This window comes from Athalia rosae, chromosome 5 (genome assembly GCF_917208135.1).
Source record: "Athalia rosae chromosome 5, iyAthRosa1.1, whole genome shotgun sequence".
Classification (NCBI taxonomy): Eukaryota; Metazoa; Arthropoda; class Insecta; order Hymenoptera; family Athaliidae; genus Athalia; species Athalia rosae.
In genome coordinates, this window is record NC_064030.1 from 4,548,633 (window position 1) to 4,564,022 (window position 15,390).

Genomic DNA, 15,390 nt, shown 5'->3' on the forward strand with positions numbered 1-15,390 from the left:
CTACCGTCGCCGCCGCCGCCGCATTACTCTCCTTCCGAAATGCACCACTTACATCATCGCCGCCGCCGCCGCCGCCGCCTCCGATGATGAGGATGCTTTCGGATCGTAGGTGGTACCATGGTACGAGGTGAAATTTCGAACGTCTAAAATCGTACGAAACGTATGCGGAGCTGTTAATAATTTTAATAGGTACGCGCGAGTGTGTGATACGAATACGAGCGTTGGTCCTTTTCTTTCTTGGTTTGTATCTTCGAATGTATATAGATATATATGTACACGTTATGCAGCGTACAAGATATCTCGAATCGGAACGCGTTCGATTCATTTTCGAGATAAGATCTTTCGTTCGAAATATGAATATTATAACCGCGTTGCGCTTGCTCGTTTGAAAGGTTGGGGGGTTTCTGGGGGTTTAGATAGCTGGTCTCGGTTCCCGGTCCTGGTCCCGCGCGTCGTATCCAATCCTATATCCCGTATCCTATCGTATCGTATCCCCGTGGCGGCGGCGGTGCCCTCGTTCGCTCGTTCGCTCTTCGCGAGACGAGAAGAGGGCTCCTGCTCCCGATGCTCCCGCTCTCGCTGCCGCTGCCGATGCCGCTGCCGCTGCGGAGTAGCGTGGCTCGTTCCTTTTTCGAATCTAAGATCTTTCGAAACGGAAAAAAGGAAAGGAGATTAACGAAAGAGAGAAAGAAAGGAAGAAAGAAATCGGTCGGTCAAGAAGTAGAAAAGAAAAGGTACGTCTCGGCGTTGGGGGTGAAGAGGGAGCTTTGGGGGGGAGGAGAGGAACGTCTTCTTTTCTCTTTTCTTCTCTTCTCTTATCCCGCGCTACTCCGGCCCGGGGAGTTGGTATTTCACGTACGAATGGTGTACACATATATATGTATATTTATAAACGTATGAGTATACGCAATATACCTATACGTCAGGTTGGGTCGCGTCCGTCGACTCTCCTTCGCCGCCGCGCCTCGCCCGTTCCTCGGTTCGTTCGTTCGTTCGTTCGCTAGCTAGCTAGCTCGCTCGCTCGCTCGCTCGCTCGACGCCCGTCAGTTTAAAGAATTCTTCACGAGTCAGAAAAATGAGCATCGTCATGATTTTTGAAAGTAAAAAATGAATAACGCCGACCGACCGACCGTCCGCTCGGAGGAAATCTTCCCTCTGCCCTCCATCGCGCCTAACGCGTACCCCCCTCATCGCCGGTCTTTCTATCCGACTCTCGCTCTCTCTACCCCTCGTCATCTCGACTCTCCTTTCTAACCCCTTTTATCTCCACGCACCGGTCATTGTACTCCACGCGTTCGTTTGTCACCGTCGATCTCGCACGCGTTCAGAAATCAGGAATTTTTTCGCCGACCGCCAATCCGATAGGACAAATTAAAAAGTGACGCGTGAGATATCTCGCTAATTTTCTGAAGTACGTTACGTGATTTCGATCAGCTATTTTCGTCGCAACTTTCACCGAATCGTGATCCGATTCGATTGTTAGAAATCAACGCGAATCACCTCGGTGTCGTACACCTGAATTATACGAAGTTTTCCCAATTTTTTTTCGATTTTTCAACCCCTATCCACGTACCAGAACAATACCGATCGTGTAGCTTACGATGCACATTTTAATATCGCTGCAAGATCGCCTGTAAATTTCTAAAAATGCGTACGCGTACCCCGCGTACATTTCAATATACACATAGCTACGTGCATGCGTACCCGAGCCGTTATGATTATTGTGATTATTATTATTCAAAGTTCTTTTTTTGGCAGCCGGTATACGTCTGTCGGTCGGGTCGTTGGTTTCGGGCATATCGGGCCGCCCGGCATTTCGGAGGTAGGAGTCCATTGTTCGATTATTTGAATATCGAACGTGGACGAGAATCGATTCGTGGGGCCTAATGGGGATTACACGGCCAATCAGGCCTTATGGCCCCGGTACTATGGCCCCAACTCGATCTCTGACACCGCGCCAGAAGAACGATGATTCTCATAAGGGTTTTTCGGTACCGCCGAAACCGAGGTGGAAACAAACCATTCGGATCTAGCCGGAGCTTTTCCTTCCGTCAATTACAAATTCGAGGCGGCCTCTTATCGATTTTTCTCCCCGCAATAACGATATCTTCGAATTTCCCGATCTCGGAGTATAATCGCGAGGTTTCGCGATAATTTTTGGACGACGATTCGGATGTGCGAAGTGGAAAATTACCGTACCAAATAATCAGTCGGCTCCCCATCTCGGAGTCGATAGTCGCTCGCGAAAAGTTTTTCTTTTATTTTTCTCACGTTGAAAAAAACTTTTATTAAATTTGATAACATTTTTTGTTTTTTGTCTCCTTTAATTATTTGTATGTACATTTTTTTATTTCTCTGAAATCATAAGCCTTCATTGCCACGGTTATACAATGTCGATATTATCAATTTGAAATCCATCAAGATTGAAGATTGACAATAATTAATTGGTTCGACGCTCAGCCTTCGAAATGCGGTCTGGAACGGTCAGTCTACTAGGAGGCACAGATGTGTATAAGGTTACAATAAAATCAGAGATTAGAAAATCGATTTTGAAGAAAAAAAAAAAATAAAAAAAATAACCAACGTACACGTATTACAATATACATACGCGTACACCGTCCAGAAATGAGAATCAGTTGTACTCAAACACATGCATGGAATATTTCAAAATATAATTTCAGTACGCATTATACTGTCGCCTTTGGCTAACCTTATATCAATTTTATTAACGGATTTTTTTCATATAATTGACACCTATCTTGATCGAGTTATCGGAGCAAAGTTCGATCATTTTATAAAACTTGGTCAATTTTTATTTTCTATTTTCTATTTCGATGATACGATAAATTTCGGAGGGTGTGCCGCCTGTGTGAGCGCGGCGCCATCGCACTCGCACGATTCTACGCGCGATCAAAAATGTCCCGAGTTCGTATGAACGATTATCCATGTATCGGGGGCAGCGAGTGATATGACTTGAGATATAGTTTTGGTATGTGACGTACGAACGCACGCGTTACCTACGTATAAAATACTTATAGGTATACAACCCATACGCCCCGCACAATGGGCGGCACCGAGTTAAAGACAGGACGGGAAAAAGGGGAGCATGTAAGAATGAAGAGAAAAAATAAGAAATAAAAAAAAAATTTCCAAATGAAAAAAGAAAGGAAAAAGAAAGAAAAGTCGAAGAAAAGAATTTGTGAATGAAAAAAAACAAAAAAAAAAAGAAAAGAAAGGTAAAAAGGAAAGAGGAATGAAACGAATAAAAAAAGTATCACGCGTCGCGTACGTTGTGAAAGAGTCGAATCTGACTCTCTTCGGTTTAACACTATATTACAACATGACCGGCTGCGCACCTCGTAATGTAACAATTATCAATTTTTACATAAATGTAGAATGATCTCGACAGAACTCGGATCGTAATCGTCTGAATAAAGATCAAAAAATTTATCCAACCGATTTTCAAGACTACTCGACGCAACGGAGGGGGATGAAACGTCGTTCGAAGGAACTGAATTGGAAGGATAATTCGACGTCGCCTGTTACTCTTTTTATTTCTATGATCATTTATTTTTCGTTCTAGAGAAGGAGGATTCGCTGTCCCCACCAACGGGGATTCGTCTGCCAACGAGGTACGGGAAGATGCCGATCTGGTGGTGAGTCGATTAACATTTAAATTATTAACACGCCTATATTACCGTGTTCGCCGGATCATCGATAAAGGATGTAGATATGTAAAAGTGTTACCGGATCGTGGGCATCCTGGTGTCCAAAATGATTGCGGTCCAACGACCTCGCGTTTTGTTCAATTAAGTCCTTATTTTATTTTCGTCTCTTTTTTTTCGTCGCTTTTTTCTTTTTTACTTTTTTGTTGCCCATGTCGTTAGGAATATAGTTAGGATGTATTACGATCATCAATAAGGAGTCTCCGGCCGTAATGTCAAGGCTACTTCTCGTATTTGGGATAAAAAAAAAAATCAAGAAATGTTCAAACGAACGAAACGGGAAAATTTTCCAGCCACATCGGCACGGAGTTGCAATATTTTGTTGCGAAGGAACGTCGCACGCGTGGGAATTATCATTTTTTTTTTTTCTATTCTCGTTAGCGAGAACAAACCAGCGGTTATAATATAATATCCTTCGATACGACCCTGCAAGTAGAGGGCATTAGCATTAATGACGATTTACTTAATTATACATTTGTCTCGGTGGAATCTCGTTAGAATTTTTAACAATGCTTTTCTCGTACAGTGATTCGGATTGGGATATACATGGAGAAGTTGTAGGCAGGTACATTAACTCGTAATGTAACCGTTAGTGAGCCCGAAGAAACGGGAGAAGAAAAAGAAACTATGGAATAAAAACAAATAGATGAGAGAAAAATAAAAAGAAATAAAAAAATAAAAAATAAAAAAAAATAAGGAATAAAAACGATCGGAATAACGAGAAGATGATGACGGGGGAAAAAGGAAAGAGATGGCGAAAACATGAAACCATTAGACGGTGCAATTTTGCGGGAATGAATTCGACGCTAGGTAGAGGTAGAGGAGGTACGCGTGTACCGCATGAACATGATTCGAAGTTTGGGGTAGGGGGTTCGGATAATCAGAATCCCATCTCCTCGGTAAATGCGGGTTCATAATTTTAATAATGGATTCGATCGGTCAGAGTTTTCTGGGTTCTCGGTTAAGCCCGGTGAAGACAATGATTCATATTGAAGATAGATTCGTTGAGATCGAGCGATCGGTCGACACAAGCCGATCAAAGCACCGCCTATTACTGGCAAACGGACTACATAGAAGACGGGGATAATAATTATTCCTAATCAAGCTCAATCTAATACTCATAGCATGACGGAGCTGGCAGCGAGATATCCGAGGCTTTTTTTATTAATTAAAAATCCAGTCAAACGATTTCATTCTTCGATTACATTTTGTTCTTAACTCTGCCATACGTGTAAGCGCGGAGGTACATCGAACGTGTGGTAGGTACTCGATACCAGCGCAATACACAACCGCTCGGTTAGCTCCACTCGATGTGCATTGTACGATCGTGCGTACGTAGCGTACGCATAGGTATGTATGTAAAATGTGAAGAACTGCACACCGGTTTCTCCGATATTTTTGAGTCGAGAGACGAGGACCAAGTTCCGTTCCGTTCCGTTCCGTTCGATGGTCGGGTAGGGGCCTCGGTATCTATCCGAAATTTTTGTTCCCACAATATTGAATCGAGTCGAGTCATCGTTTCGAGATGAAAGAACATTATTATTCCAATTTTAAAGGATGCGCGCGCGCGTTCCGCCCGTAGTCCACGAGTCCGTCCATCTTACTCAACGGCTTAAATTCCGAATACGTCGTTATTCAACTTTTTATCGAACCACCGCTGGCCCTCGCTGGTTATTAATTTCATTCGATGTTTGCTCCTTTTGGGCCGTTATGGAATCTTTCACTATGTTCCATCTCTCGTTCGCGTCCGTCTCTAAGACTCGACAGCATCTGCGCCCGAGCTTTTTGTATTCTTGGAACGCCCGCGTATGAATATGCATTGATTAATACGTGCAACATATTTTATACGTTCCGTGCGCACGAGTAAAACCCATTCGCATCCACCGACAATCGTCGAAAATCTACCGATACTCCAACGCCGATATTCACCCCTCGGTCACCCCCTCCCCCGCACCTTTGTCCATCCATCTCATTAATTAACGCGTGATCCCCATTCCCCTGAAATCGATGAAAAATATTCGCGGATCGTTGGAAAAATCAGAGTTCGTGTTATTACAGAATTCAGGCGTGAAAAGCTCTCGCGATTTTTTTGTCGGAGTCTCGATCGCTTCATGATTTCGTGTTGCATAAATCGATAGATCTTGTAATTATTGTTCCGAAATATCGGGTGTGTAAAGTTCCATGTAAACGCGGGCGGATATATTATTTATAATAACATAATAATCATATAATATCGAAACGTATCGGCTGACAATAAGAATTGCGCAACGTTTGGCCTGAAACTGTTGCTTTCTCCAAATTAAAACCAGATTGGACGTTTTGACGTATATGCCTATGGTGTAAAGTGGTTTACAAGGATCGCGATTTATATCGATAGTTTCTCGGGGCGAGCGCTGAGATATAAGCGACCGAACGGGTGAATGAAAAAAAAAAAATAAATAAATAAAATAAAAAACTAGACCCAAAATATATATCTATATATATATATATTCCCGACGTTGACGTAGGTGTATTATATGGCTCGAATATTCAATAATTGGAAGAAGATTTTGGAGGCAGTATTTTAGAATCCTGGATTCCTCCCGCGCGGGCTCCCTAAGGCGTATTTTTCTGGGGGCTGGGCACGTTATATACATCGCTTTGCCGGTTCCGAGTCGAAAATGTATTTATATATATATATATACATACGAGGTGGGCCAAATCGTTGACTATAACTCAAATGCGCCCAGTTCGATTTATTAACTAAGGTGGTAATTATAAAAGATACCAACCCATGTAAAAACATATATATATAGACTAAGAATCGCTCTGAACTAAATACAAACCTTTAAATACCTTGCGCACCTTTATGCTTCGCATACATACATACATATATTTTGTATTCGGTAGAACGGGAATATATATGTATATTACATCTATCACGCGTTAATATATCATACCTTTTATTCATATCTAAGAAAATTTTATTCAAACCAACCCCCACGGCATGGACACAGGTCACGAGAACACGAATAATTACACACCGTATCCGACGAAGTCAAATTTCCTAATCCGAGTTCTACGCAACGAAGTTGGGGTTGTGTATCCTTTTTACAAAATTTCGAGTGATAAGATTTCTAAACGTGGTTCGATTCGGGTAATTTCCAGTCACGGGGCACGTAACGATTCATAATAGTATTCGTAACGATTGATTAGGACGGAACAGTCGATCGGGGGGATATATCACGTTCGGGAGTGTTGAAAAAAATCGACGATGAAAGTGAAAAAAATTGTTCGAAAGTTTTGCGCACGGCGGGCGTCTCGAAAGTGGAAAGTACAAGAAATGTAATTCGGAATAGCCCGGACCTATCTAGGTTTCTGGATGACCTCTTCTCTCCCTCTTCTCTCCCTCTTTTTCCCCCCCTTCGCTGTTCTGGTAACTTCTCCGCAGCTATATCGCCGCCCCCGCTTTTCACCGCATGTATACGCGCGAGCCTTTGGTCAACGCCGTTTGGTAATATTAATCCGTGTTGGTCAGTTTCGGTTATACTCGATTTCTTTCGGAATCTTTCGCGCGTCCCCTCGGGGAAGGCTTGATGAATCACGCGCGCCCCTATCCACGCCTCCAAAATTCTGGTGATTAGTTATGAAATATCGGTTTTCAAATCCGGAGAAATTACACCCTAAAGGGAACGCGCCCTGTACGCGCGTGCTTTTTTCATTACATGCGATGCAGCCTACGAAATAACGAATTACACATTTACAACACGTTAACGACAACCTCGATTCCCCCCACCGTACGGAATTTACGGAATCCGTGTTATTCCTCGTCGCGAAATTTTCGGCGCGAATTTTCCCAATGGGGTTATCGCCTTAATTTCGTGAGTGCAATTTCGCGATACTTTTGACGGTCGGTTTACGGCTCCTTTTTTATAGATGAAAGAAATGCATCGGGTCCGGGTAGAGTAGCGAAGAGTAACAATAAGGAATAAAGGTATAGAGGAAGAAGAGAAATGGAAGGAGGGAAGAATATGAGAAGTTGAAGGCAAAAGATCAGCGCGTATAGCGCGGCGAGTGAGCGAGATGAAAGATTTTAGTGTACGCGTATAATGCCCTCGGGTTGAGTAAAAGGCTGCACATATGTACGTACGTACGGATTTGAAAACCAGTCGAACAATTAAACATCTCGAGACGAGCAAAACAGAAAAGGGCTCGCATAAAAAAAGATAGAGAGAGAGAGAGAGAGCGGGGCGCTCGGCGCGGGCTCAGGGGAGAGGAAAACGAGGGAGAGAATTTGAAGAAAGGGAAGGGTAGAAAGAGAGAAAAATAAAAGAAATGAAATTCGCGGTTGTAAAATCCGCACGGGTTGCACCAAACGCAATTAAACGCCGAAGTCGAGTCCACGTACGTCTCAAGAACGAGTTCGAGAGAGAGAACCGTAGCCCACCTCTCTTCGACTTCGGTTTGGGCAGCCCTGCCAGCCCTAAGGGCTCCAGACGGAACGCTTTTAAAATTTATTGACAATCATAAATTTCGAAAATAAAACCTTATATTCCAGCATGCAGTGCTGCACTGCGGCCAGCGCGAAGCCACGGCTCTGCGCTCGGGCACCCTGCCCCCCTCCCCCCACTTTACCCCTACCACCTTATAACCCTGCAGCTTATGCACTCTCTGCCCGCAGACCGTCCTATCCTTTTCCTTCCATTTTTTTCGACTCACTCGAAACAAAAGAATTCGATCATTCGATGCGCGGATACTCTCGAGATTTGCAATCTCTTCCTTTCCTCGCGACTCATTTTTTCAAAACGTCATACGGCTCACGCGGCCTTCTTCGACGTGTTCGATCGAATCCCTCCACACCTCGCAGCCCTTCGACGTGCGGTAAGACGCATCTGCGGAGAAGGAGAGTAAGAAAAAAAAAGAGAGAAAAGGCAAAAAATAAATTTGCCGAATGAACGCGTACGGGTAGAAGCACGCATGTGTGCACGTAATTATATTTCGGGGTAGGTAAATGCACGAGGTCCAAAGAAAATAAGTACATTCGATGTTTGAAGAAGAGTTTGTAATTTTTTAACGATCTCTTTCTTTTTGCCAGGAATTTAAGATACGTGTATCGAGGCACGTTTCTTTCACAGTTGTAATTTTACTCCGTGCAGCACTCGAAGTTTTTGGTGTTCCGGTGCGATATATATATCCTTAACTGAATTTACGGTGCAATTATCGAACGTTTATACAAGTAAGAGAGGCTAATTTCTTACGCACTAAAGAGTTCTCGAACGATCATATGTTTCATACTTGTACGCGTATAGTTATGGCTTGTTTATTCTTAACACGAAATGAAAATTCAACGCGCTATAAACGATCCGACGTACGATTCCATTTTTGTCTTTGCACCTGTGTGACGTCCGCTTTGACATTGACTAACATAGGAATTGTATGTATAATTCGAAATTAAACGCCCCCTGCAGTTTCCTATGTACACGAATGCTTATGATCAAATTATTTATGCTCAACGCGGTTATACGCGTACATATATGAATTCACGGTATTCCCAAAACTATTAATTTTTCTTTCTTTTTTTTTTCTTTTTTTTTTTTTTTTCTCTCTCTCTCTTCAACAAAATTCTATTCGTTTTTTCCTCATATATGTATGCGCGCAGGTTATTCGATGGAATGTAAAATTTCTGAATCGTTAAATTTCGTTTCCGCCGAATTATGCGAATTCATTCACGTACGCCCGTCTATATAAATTATTTCGCTACGTATCACCGAAAATTTTTTTGGTACGCGAGGTTTCGATCGTAAAATTTCCGAATATTACGGTATGTATGCAACGAACTGGAGCTACGGCGATAACGTAAATTAGTCATGGAAAATATCGTTAAAAAATTATGTTAGTAATTCGTTGCGGGGCGTTACATCGTCTTAAATATACGGGCTAATCAGCGAGTGATTATCGTTATATTCCTGACCGTTATTACCTATCACCTGTTCCACTTATGGGAGGAAAAAAAGGCCGCTTTCTTTCGCCCTTCGCCAGCGCTACACATTATAAGCTCTCTATGAACGCGCTAACGTACGCGATCAGCTTGCCGTATATACATACAATACCTTAGTCAAATACACAAATTTATATGCCAGCATTTTACACACCGTATATAATGCAGATGCTCTTATATTGCATTTTTGTTTTACATAAGCGTTAAATATGTTTACCACACACCTAATATCGCATCACCGTATGATAATATTATTATAATCTCACGTAATGTGCATAAATTAACCGTGCGGGGTGGTCCGACTCGAGTACAATTAAACCCTTCGTCGTGTAAATTTATTAATCGAGCGTTGCGATGGTCGTTCACAGCTGATTTTTAGTTTTTTTTTTTTTTTGCTTCGTCGAATCCACGTGCAGAAAATATTCGGAACGAAAAGTATTACCTGTGCGGAAATTATCACCGTAGTTGTGAGGGAAGAATTTTTTTTCTTCCAGTTTTTTCGTTCTCGAGCTTGAAGTTGGGGGGGGGGGGGGGGGGGTGATGGTAGAGGTCTGATTTGGGAGTAACCCTTGGACGTGAATTATAAGCGCGAGTCTCTCGCGCGCCGTACACTTTTTGGACCCTTTGACTAATCTCAAGTCTCGCGTTAGCCTGTAGAGTCACAATTAGTATCTGCCATCTGGACTTTCGAGATGTGTATATACGTATACGTATTTTATAAATATACACGGCGGTTCGTTTCAAACGCCATTCCAATCAAATATCACAAGAATGACGATAGATACTCGACGAAGCTTCGGGTATTGCGAGGATCGTTTTACAATTTTTTAGAAGAGCATCAATTTCGAAATTTTTTTTGGAAACCGACCATACTTTTTTTGTCTTCTTCCTCATCGGGCCTCATCCACCTTTCAAATCCTTTTTTTTCTCTCGTCGCCAACTCTATAGTCCCAAAGTTGACGGAGCTGGAAAAAACGAAGTTGGTTTTTTCCCCCCAAATCAGCGCTAGCATTCGTTCGTGCGGATGTATTTTTATTTCGGGTTTCTCGTTCCAGATACAAATCTGATATAGGTTTTATTTCAATATTTTTTATTTCAACCGACTTTTATAATTCAGCTTAATTTTTACTCGGCTATTTTGACTGGGTTAATTCGTTTGAAAAGAGGGCCACTTGAAATTATGTAAATTTCTTTTGGAATACATCAGTCCAAGTCAGAAATAGTTTGAAAGTGATACATCACTCTTGACCGCCGATCCTTCACACGGATCCATATATGTTCCTTGAATTGAATAATATATTTTTCTGGCGACACGGGAATCGTGTTCTTTCACTGTTTTTTTTCCAATTCTTTTTTTTTCTCTCTTACTACCGTATCAACTCTTCAAACGATTCTCGTTTTTGATTTCATCTTCCTTCTTTTTCTCCGTCCGCAACCCCCGTGGCATCCTGAAAAAGTTATCGGGCTCGCGATAGAGACGAACGATTTGAATTCGATCGAACGCGACTCGAGAGCGAGGAATGGAAACGGTGCAGACGCAGCGTGAATCGAAGCGAGTGAAAAAGTAATACGAAAATAATATGAAACGTAGAATTCAACGATGCCCCATAGCCGCAACGACACGTCCTCATTGTCGATCGATTAAAATGAGCAACCGTGTGTCGAGGCGTACCAGGAAACGGAAGTGACGTCACTATACGTAGCGTCAAGACATCGTACGCCGTGCGTATGCCTTGGCATGCGTATTTATCCATTCGTTTTAGTCGAACTGTTTGTTTGCCTTTTGCCCGAGCTTATAGACTTCACGTATGAATGGACGGGAATGGTTATATAGTAGTATATGTATATGTCGCGGGTATCGTACGCGCGGGGTACTCAACGTTCGCCCCGCATAAGGGGAAAACTCGCGACCATCTCCACTTCGGTACGTATAACTGCACCCACTGTTACAATTAGACTTTTTCGTAGGTACGCAAGTACGACACGTCGGGCGCGAGTATCCCTGTATTTTCTACCGCGATTCGTATAGGTTGTACGCAGCACGCCCACGCATTTATGAATAGGGTATGTCTGTAAACGAGACGTGTGTGAGACGTGTCGGAGTCGAGATACGATGTAGTACGCGGAGAGAGCGCGCACACATGCGAAGAAAATGTTTAAAACGACTTGAATTTCTCGGAGAGCGAGTAGTTGAAAAAAAGAAAAATGGTAAAAAATAAAATTAGAATCGATGATTCCTGTCAATAAAATGTCTCCGATGAATCACGTACGTATGTACGTATACAATAATAGTTATGAATATCCAGGGCAGGATGTTGACTTCGTTAATTTTTTTTTTTTTTTTTTTTCCTATAATGATCATAAGCCCGGTATTTAGTTATACGTATCTATAGGTACCATATATATATATATATATATACATATATACTCATTCTGCACTTGTGGTGAGACTGGAAATGTTTATGATTTAGTTTTAAAATTTTTCTTCGCCACATTGGTTAGTATCCCGGTGATTATTGACAGACGGATATATATGTGCGTTACACAAATAAAACAGCCCGACTCGTAGGACTTGAGATATACGTTGAAAAATAATCTAACGAGTATAGAATAACAGGCTGTTCATACGCTGTATACGTATAAAATAAAATATCGGCGAACTATTATTATATTCGGTAATACGGACGGGACCGAAGCATTGAAATCTATTATTTCCATGTAAAATAATATCTATCGGATTCCATGATCCGGAGTTTTATTTTATTTGGAATTGCGGTGCGGTATCGATAGTGTAAATTATCTATATCGGAGTTGTCGTTACACACGGTGTCCGTTAATTTTAGACGCGAGAAGAAAAAGTGAAAAAATTCGGTATCAACGTTGTTATTTGCGTTCGTCGGAGATGTTTGAAATCGCGCGTTTCATCGGGTTTATACCGCGCGCATAGTCTTATTTGTCTCAGTTATCAACTGCCACTCGACAATAATTATTCGCCTCTCTTAACAGAAGTTACGATGCGTGAATAAAGGTGGTTATACACTTATACTAGGTATACAATACGCGTACGTGTATACCACACAAAGGCAGCATAAACTTCGTGCAATTAAACCCCGCGTCCGCCTTTAGCGGGCTGCACCAATTAGGCAATTAGTCGGAGTAAAAATGAAGAATAAAAATGAACATAATCAAATTCTGCGGTATATACGTGTACATACCGAAGTTTTATACATATTATATACACATACCGTCGAACGACGTGCGATGCAGTGCAAGCATTTATGTTACAGTATCTCCATTTATACCAGGTATCCCCTATCTCGTTCGTTATCGCAATCCGAGAATCGAAACATCTCAGCATTCGTAATTTGATTCGAATAATTTAAACGTTAAACAATAATTAAAATCCCATTGCCCCGCGGTGGTGAGGGTAAGAGAAAAAAAAAAAAAAAAAAAAAAAAAATGAAAGAAAGAAATACGAAACAGACGAGAGGGGAAAAAAAAAAGGAGAACGAAAGATCGCGTCCCTCCACTAATTCTTTATTTTCGAACTTCCCTACTCTCCAGCTTTTCGAAACACCCCTGATTCGAGGAGTTCTGAAAATTAGTTACCCAATATTTTAATTACCCGATCGGACTCGCAGGTGATCTATAAATTTTATCTGGCGAGTTTCCACGTTCCTTTCAAGCCGCTATATTTATCTATTATCTATACACTATCCGGCTATTATATTTCTATTCGTGTACCGAAAGCACCGATCTGTGCTCCGTGGGGATGATGAAGGTCCCAAAATGATACAGAGACGCGCGTGGTGCGTTGCATCAAAACTCTACCCGATCATCGACGCGGAGTTAAAATTAATTGGCCCCGACGTCCGGATTATTGGTTCAGAAAAAAACTTTGAAAAATTTTACTAACAGCAACTGCGCCGGGGTACAGCAGCATAAATAAACCCGTGTAGAAGCTCGAAATCTCGCATCGGGCAGGTGCTACGAAAATATTCGAAAGACATTTTCGACGGCGCGGACGTATACGTATCCAGAAATATTTTACCCCTTACAACGAGCGAGACACTTTAACTTAAAAATTTTTATAGTTTTTTCGGTTTATTGTTTTTTCTACCTCAGAAGCGCGGAACCGAAACGTACGTATACGCGCGCACACTACCCAAGCGATATAAACCCGATGCGAGAGATCCATCTACGCAGGAATCTACGAAAGACCCCTTAATTCGGTAAAGCACATCAAAGATCACAGATATATTATATATGTATACGTATGTATTATATAATGGCTGCAGTATATACCGAAGAACATAATTATGATCTATCGAGTATTCGAGGTTTATGATCCTAAGGGATCCTCGAAGATCCTTTTCTATTGCTTTATCTCAAAAGTCGTCGTCTTTACTTCCCCGATGAATTTCTCTCAATCCCTAGTCCGTACCGTAACATCTTTCTCTCACTCGCTCTCGATCTCGATCTCTCTCTCTCCCTCCCTCTCTCTCCTTCTATCTCTGCACCAGGTCATCGTCGCCGCTCTGGTAATCATAAACCACAACCAGCTCACCGTCCGGTTTCTCATTCTTCTCCGTATACGACCGCCTCTATATATACCTATACATGCTCACGTCGAAGTAAAATGTCTTTTTGATCACGGAATACGACCAAAACTGTGCATTCCCACTTCGAATTCGATTGATCCTTGCCGCGTTTTGAAATGTCGTCAGCGCGTAAGCGATTTCATCGATCAACCGATAATTATTGAATTTCACGTACGTTCGTGCGAATGAGACTCGGTACGATTAACCGTATGAAGGTAGAGGATATAAGCTCGATATGGTAATTACGTTGCGGCGGTTGGTTCTATACAAAAGTATAAAGAGGAAGGGTGGCAGGTATTTCTGTTGGCTTCTAATTGAGCACGACTGAGCTGCACTCCCTCAAGTTTTTTGAAATTTCAAATTCGGATTTGCGTTGCAGATGCGGTGGCAGTGTCGGGCAACCGACTAGTAGGATGTTTTCTCTCAATTAAGCCTTAATTAAGTTAAAATTAACATTGCGGACTTCCCCACTCCTACAGCAACCGTGGCCGCATGCATCGTCTTCCAACTTTGGGTGGCCTCAGCCATACGTACAGCCAGACCGAAAAATTATATTCGCGATGATCCGATGCTCTAAGACTTCTGACATTCAAATTTCGTCCCGCCGTAATCTGTGGGTAAAAAACGCGATAACGACTGACGTCAAAGACTCCAACGAACTCGGAATTCGTCATTTCGCCATCTCATACACTCCGATCCGATGGCACGGCGATCACATTTTCTAGAAGGATCTATCGAATCTGTTCGTCTCGCACGAGGCGTTGTGTGAAAAATTTGAAGTTTCGATCCGACCGGCGATGGGATATTTGTTTTTTTTTCTTCCGTAACGGGCCTCCGGTCGTAGGAGGGTAACTTTTGCAACCGGATGTACGTATAGTGAGGCGGGTGGTTAAGAACGATCGCAAAGGTGTCCTTGGTGGGACGTGGTGGTATCGTACGCGAAGCGTAGGTATATGGGAATGGGATATACTTGGAATCGAAAGCCTTCGCAGATAAACCTTTTCAGCCTTCATTAGGACGCGGGTGATCAGACAAGCCACTATACAGCCTTCTCTTCTCGACCCTGCATCTCCGCTGCTGTACGATA

At 42.3% G+C, this 15,390-nt stretch overlaps 1 protein-coding gene across 2 annotated transcripts in view; it reads left to right on the top strand.

The window, feature by feature from the left end:
- The window catches only part of LOC105689187, a 126,895-nt gene that overhangs the window by 4,395 nt on the left and 107,110 nt on the right, over positions 1–15,390 (top strand). Inside the window, exon 2 of one of the 2 annotated variants that reach the window (XM_048655278.1) lies at positions 3,584–3,656. The gene's annotated coding sequence lies outside the window, so the exon portion shown is untranslated. Of the gene's footprint in view, positions 1–3,222; positions 3,657–15,390 lie in introns of those variants that run through there. The other variant, XM_048655279.1, reaches the window with a different exon arrangement.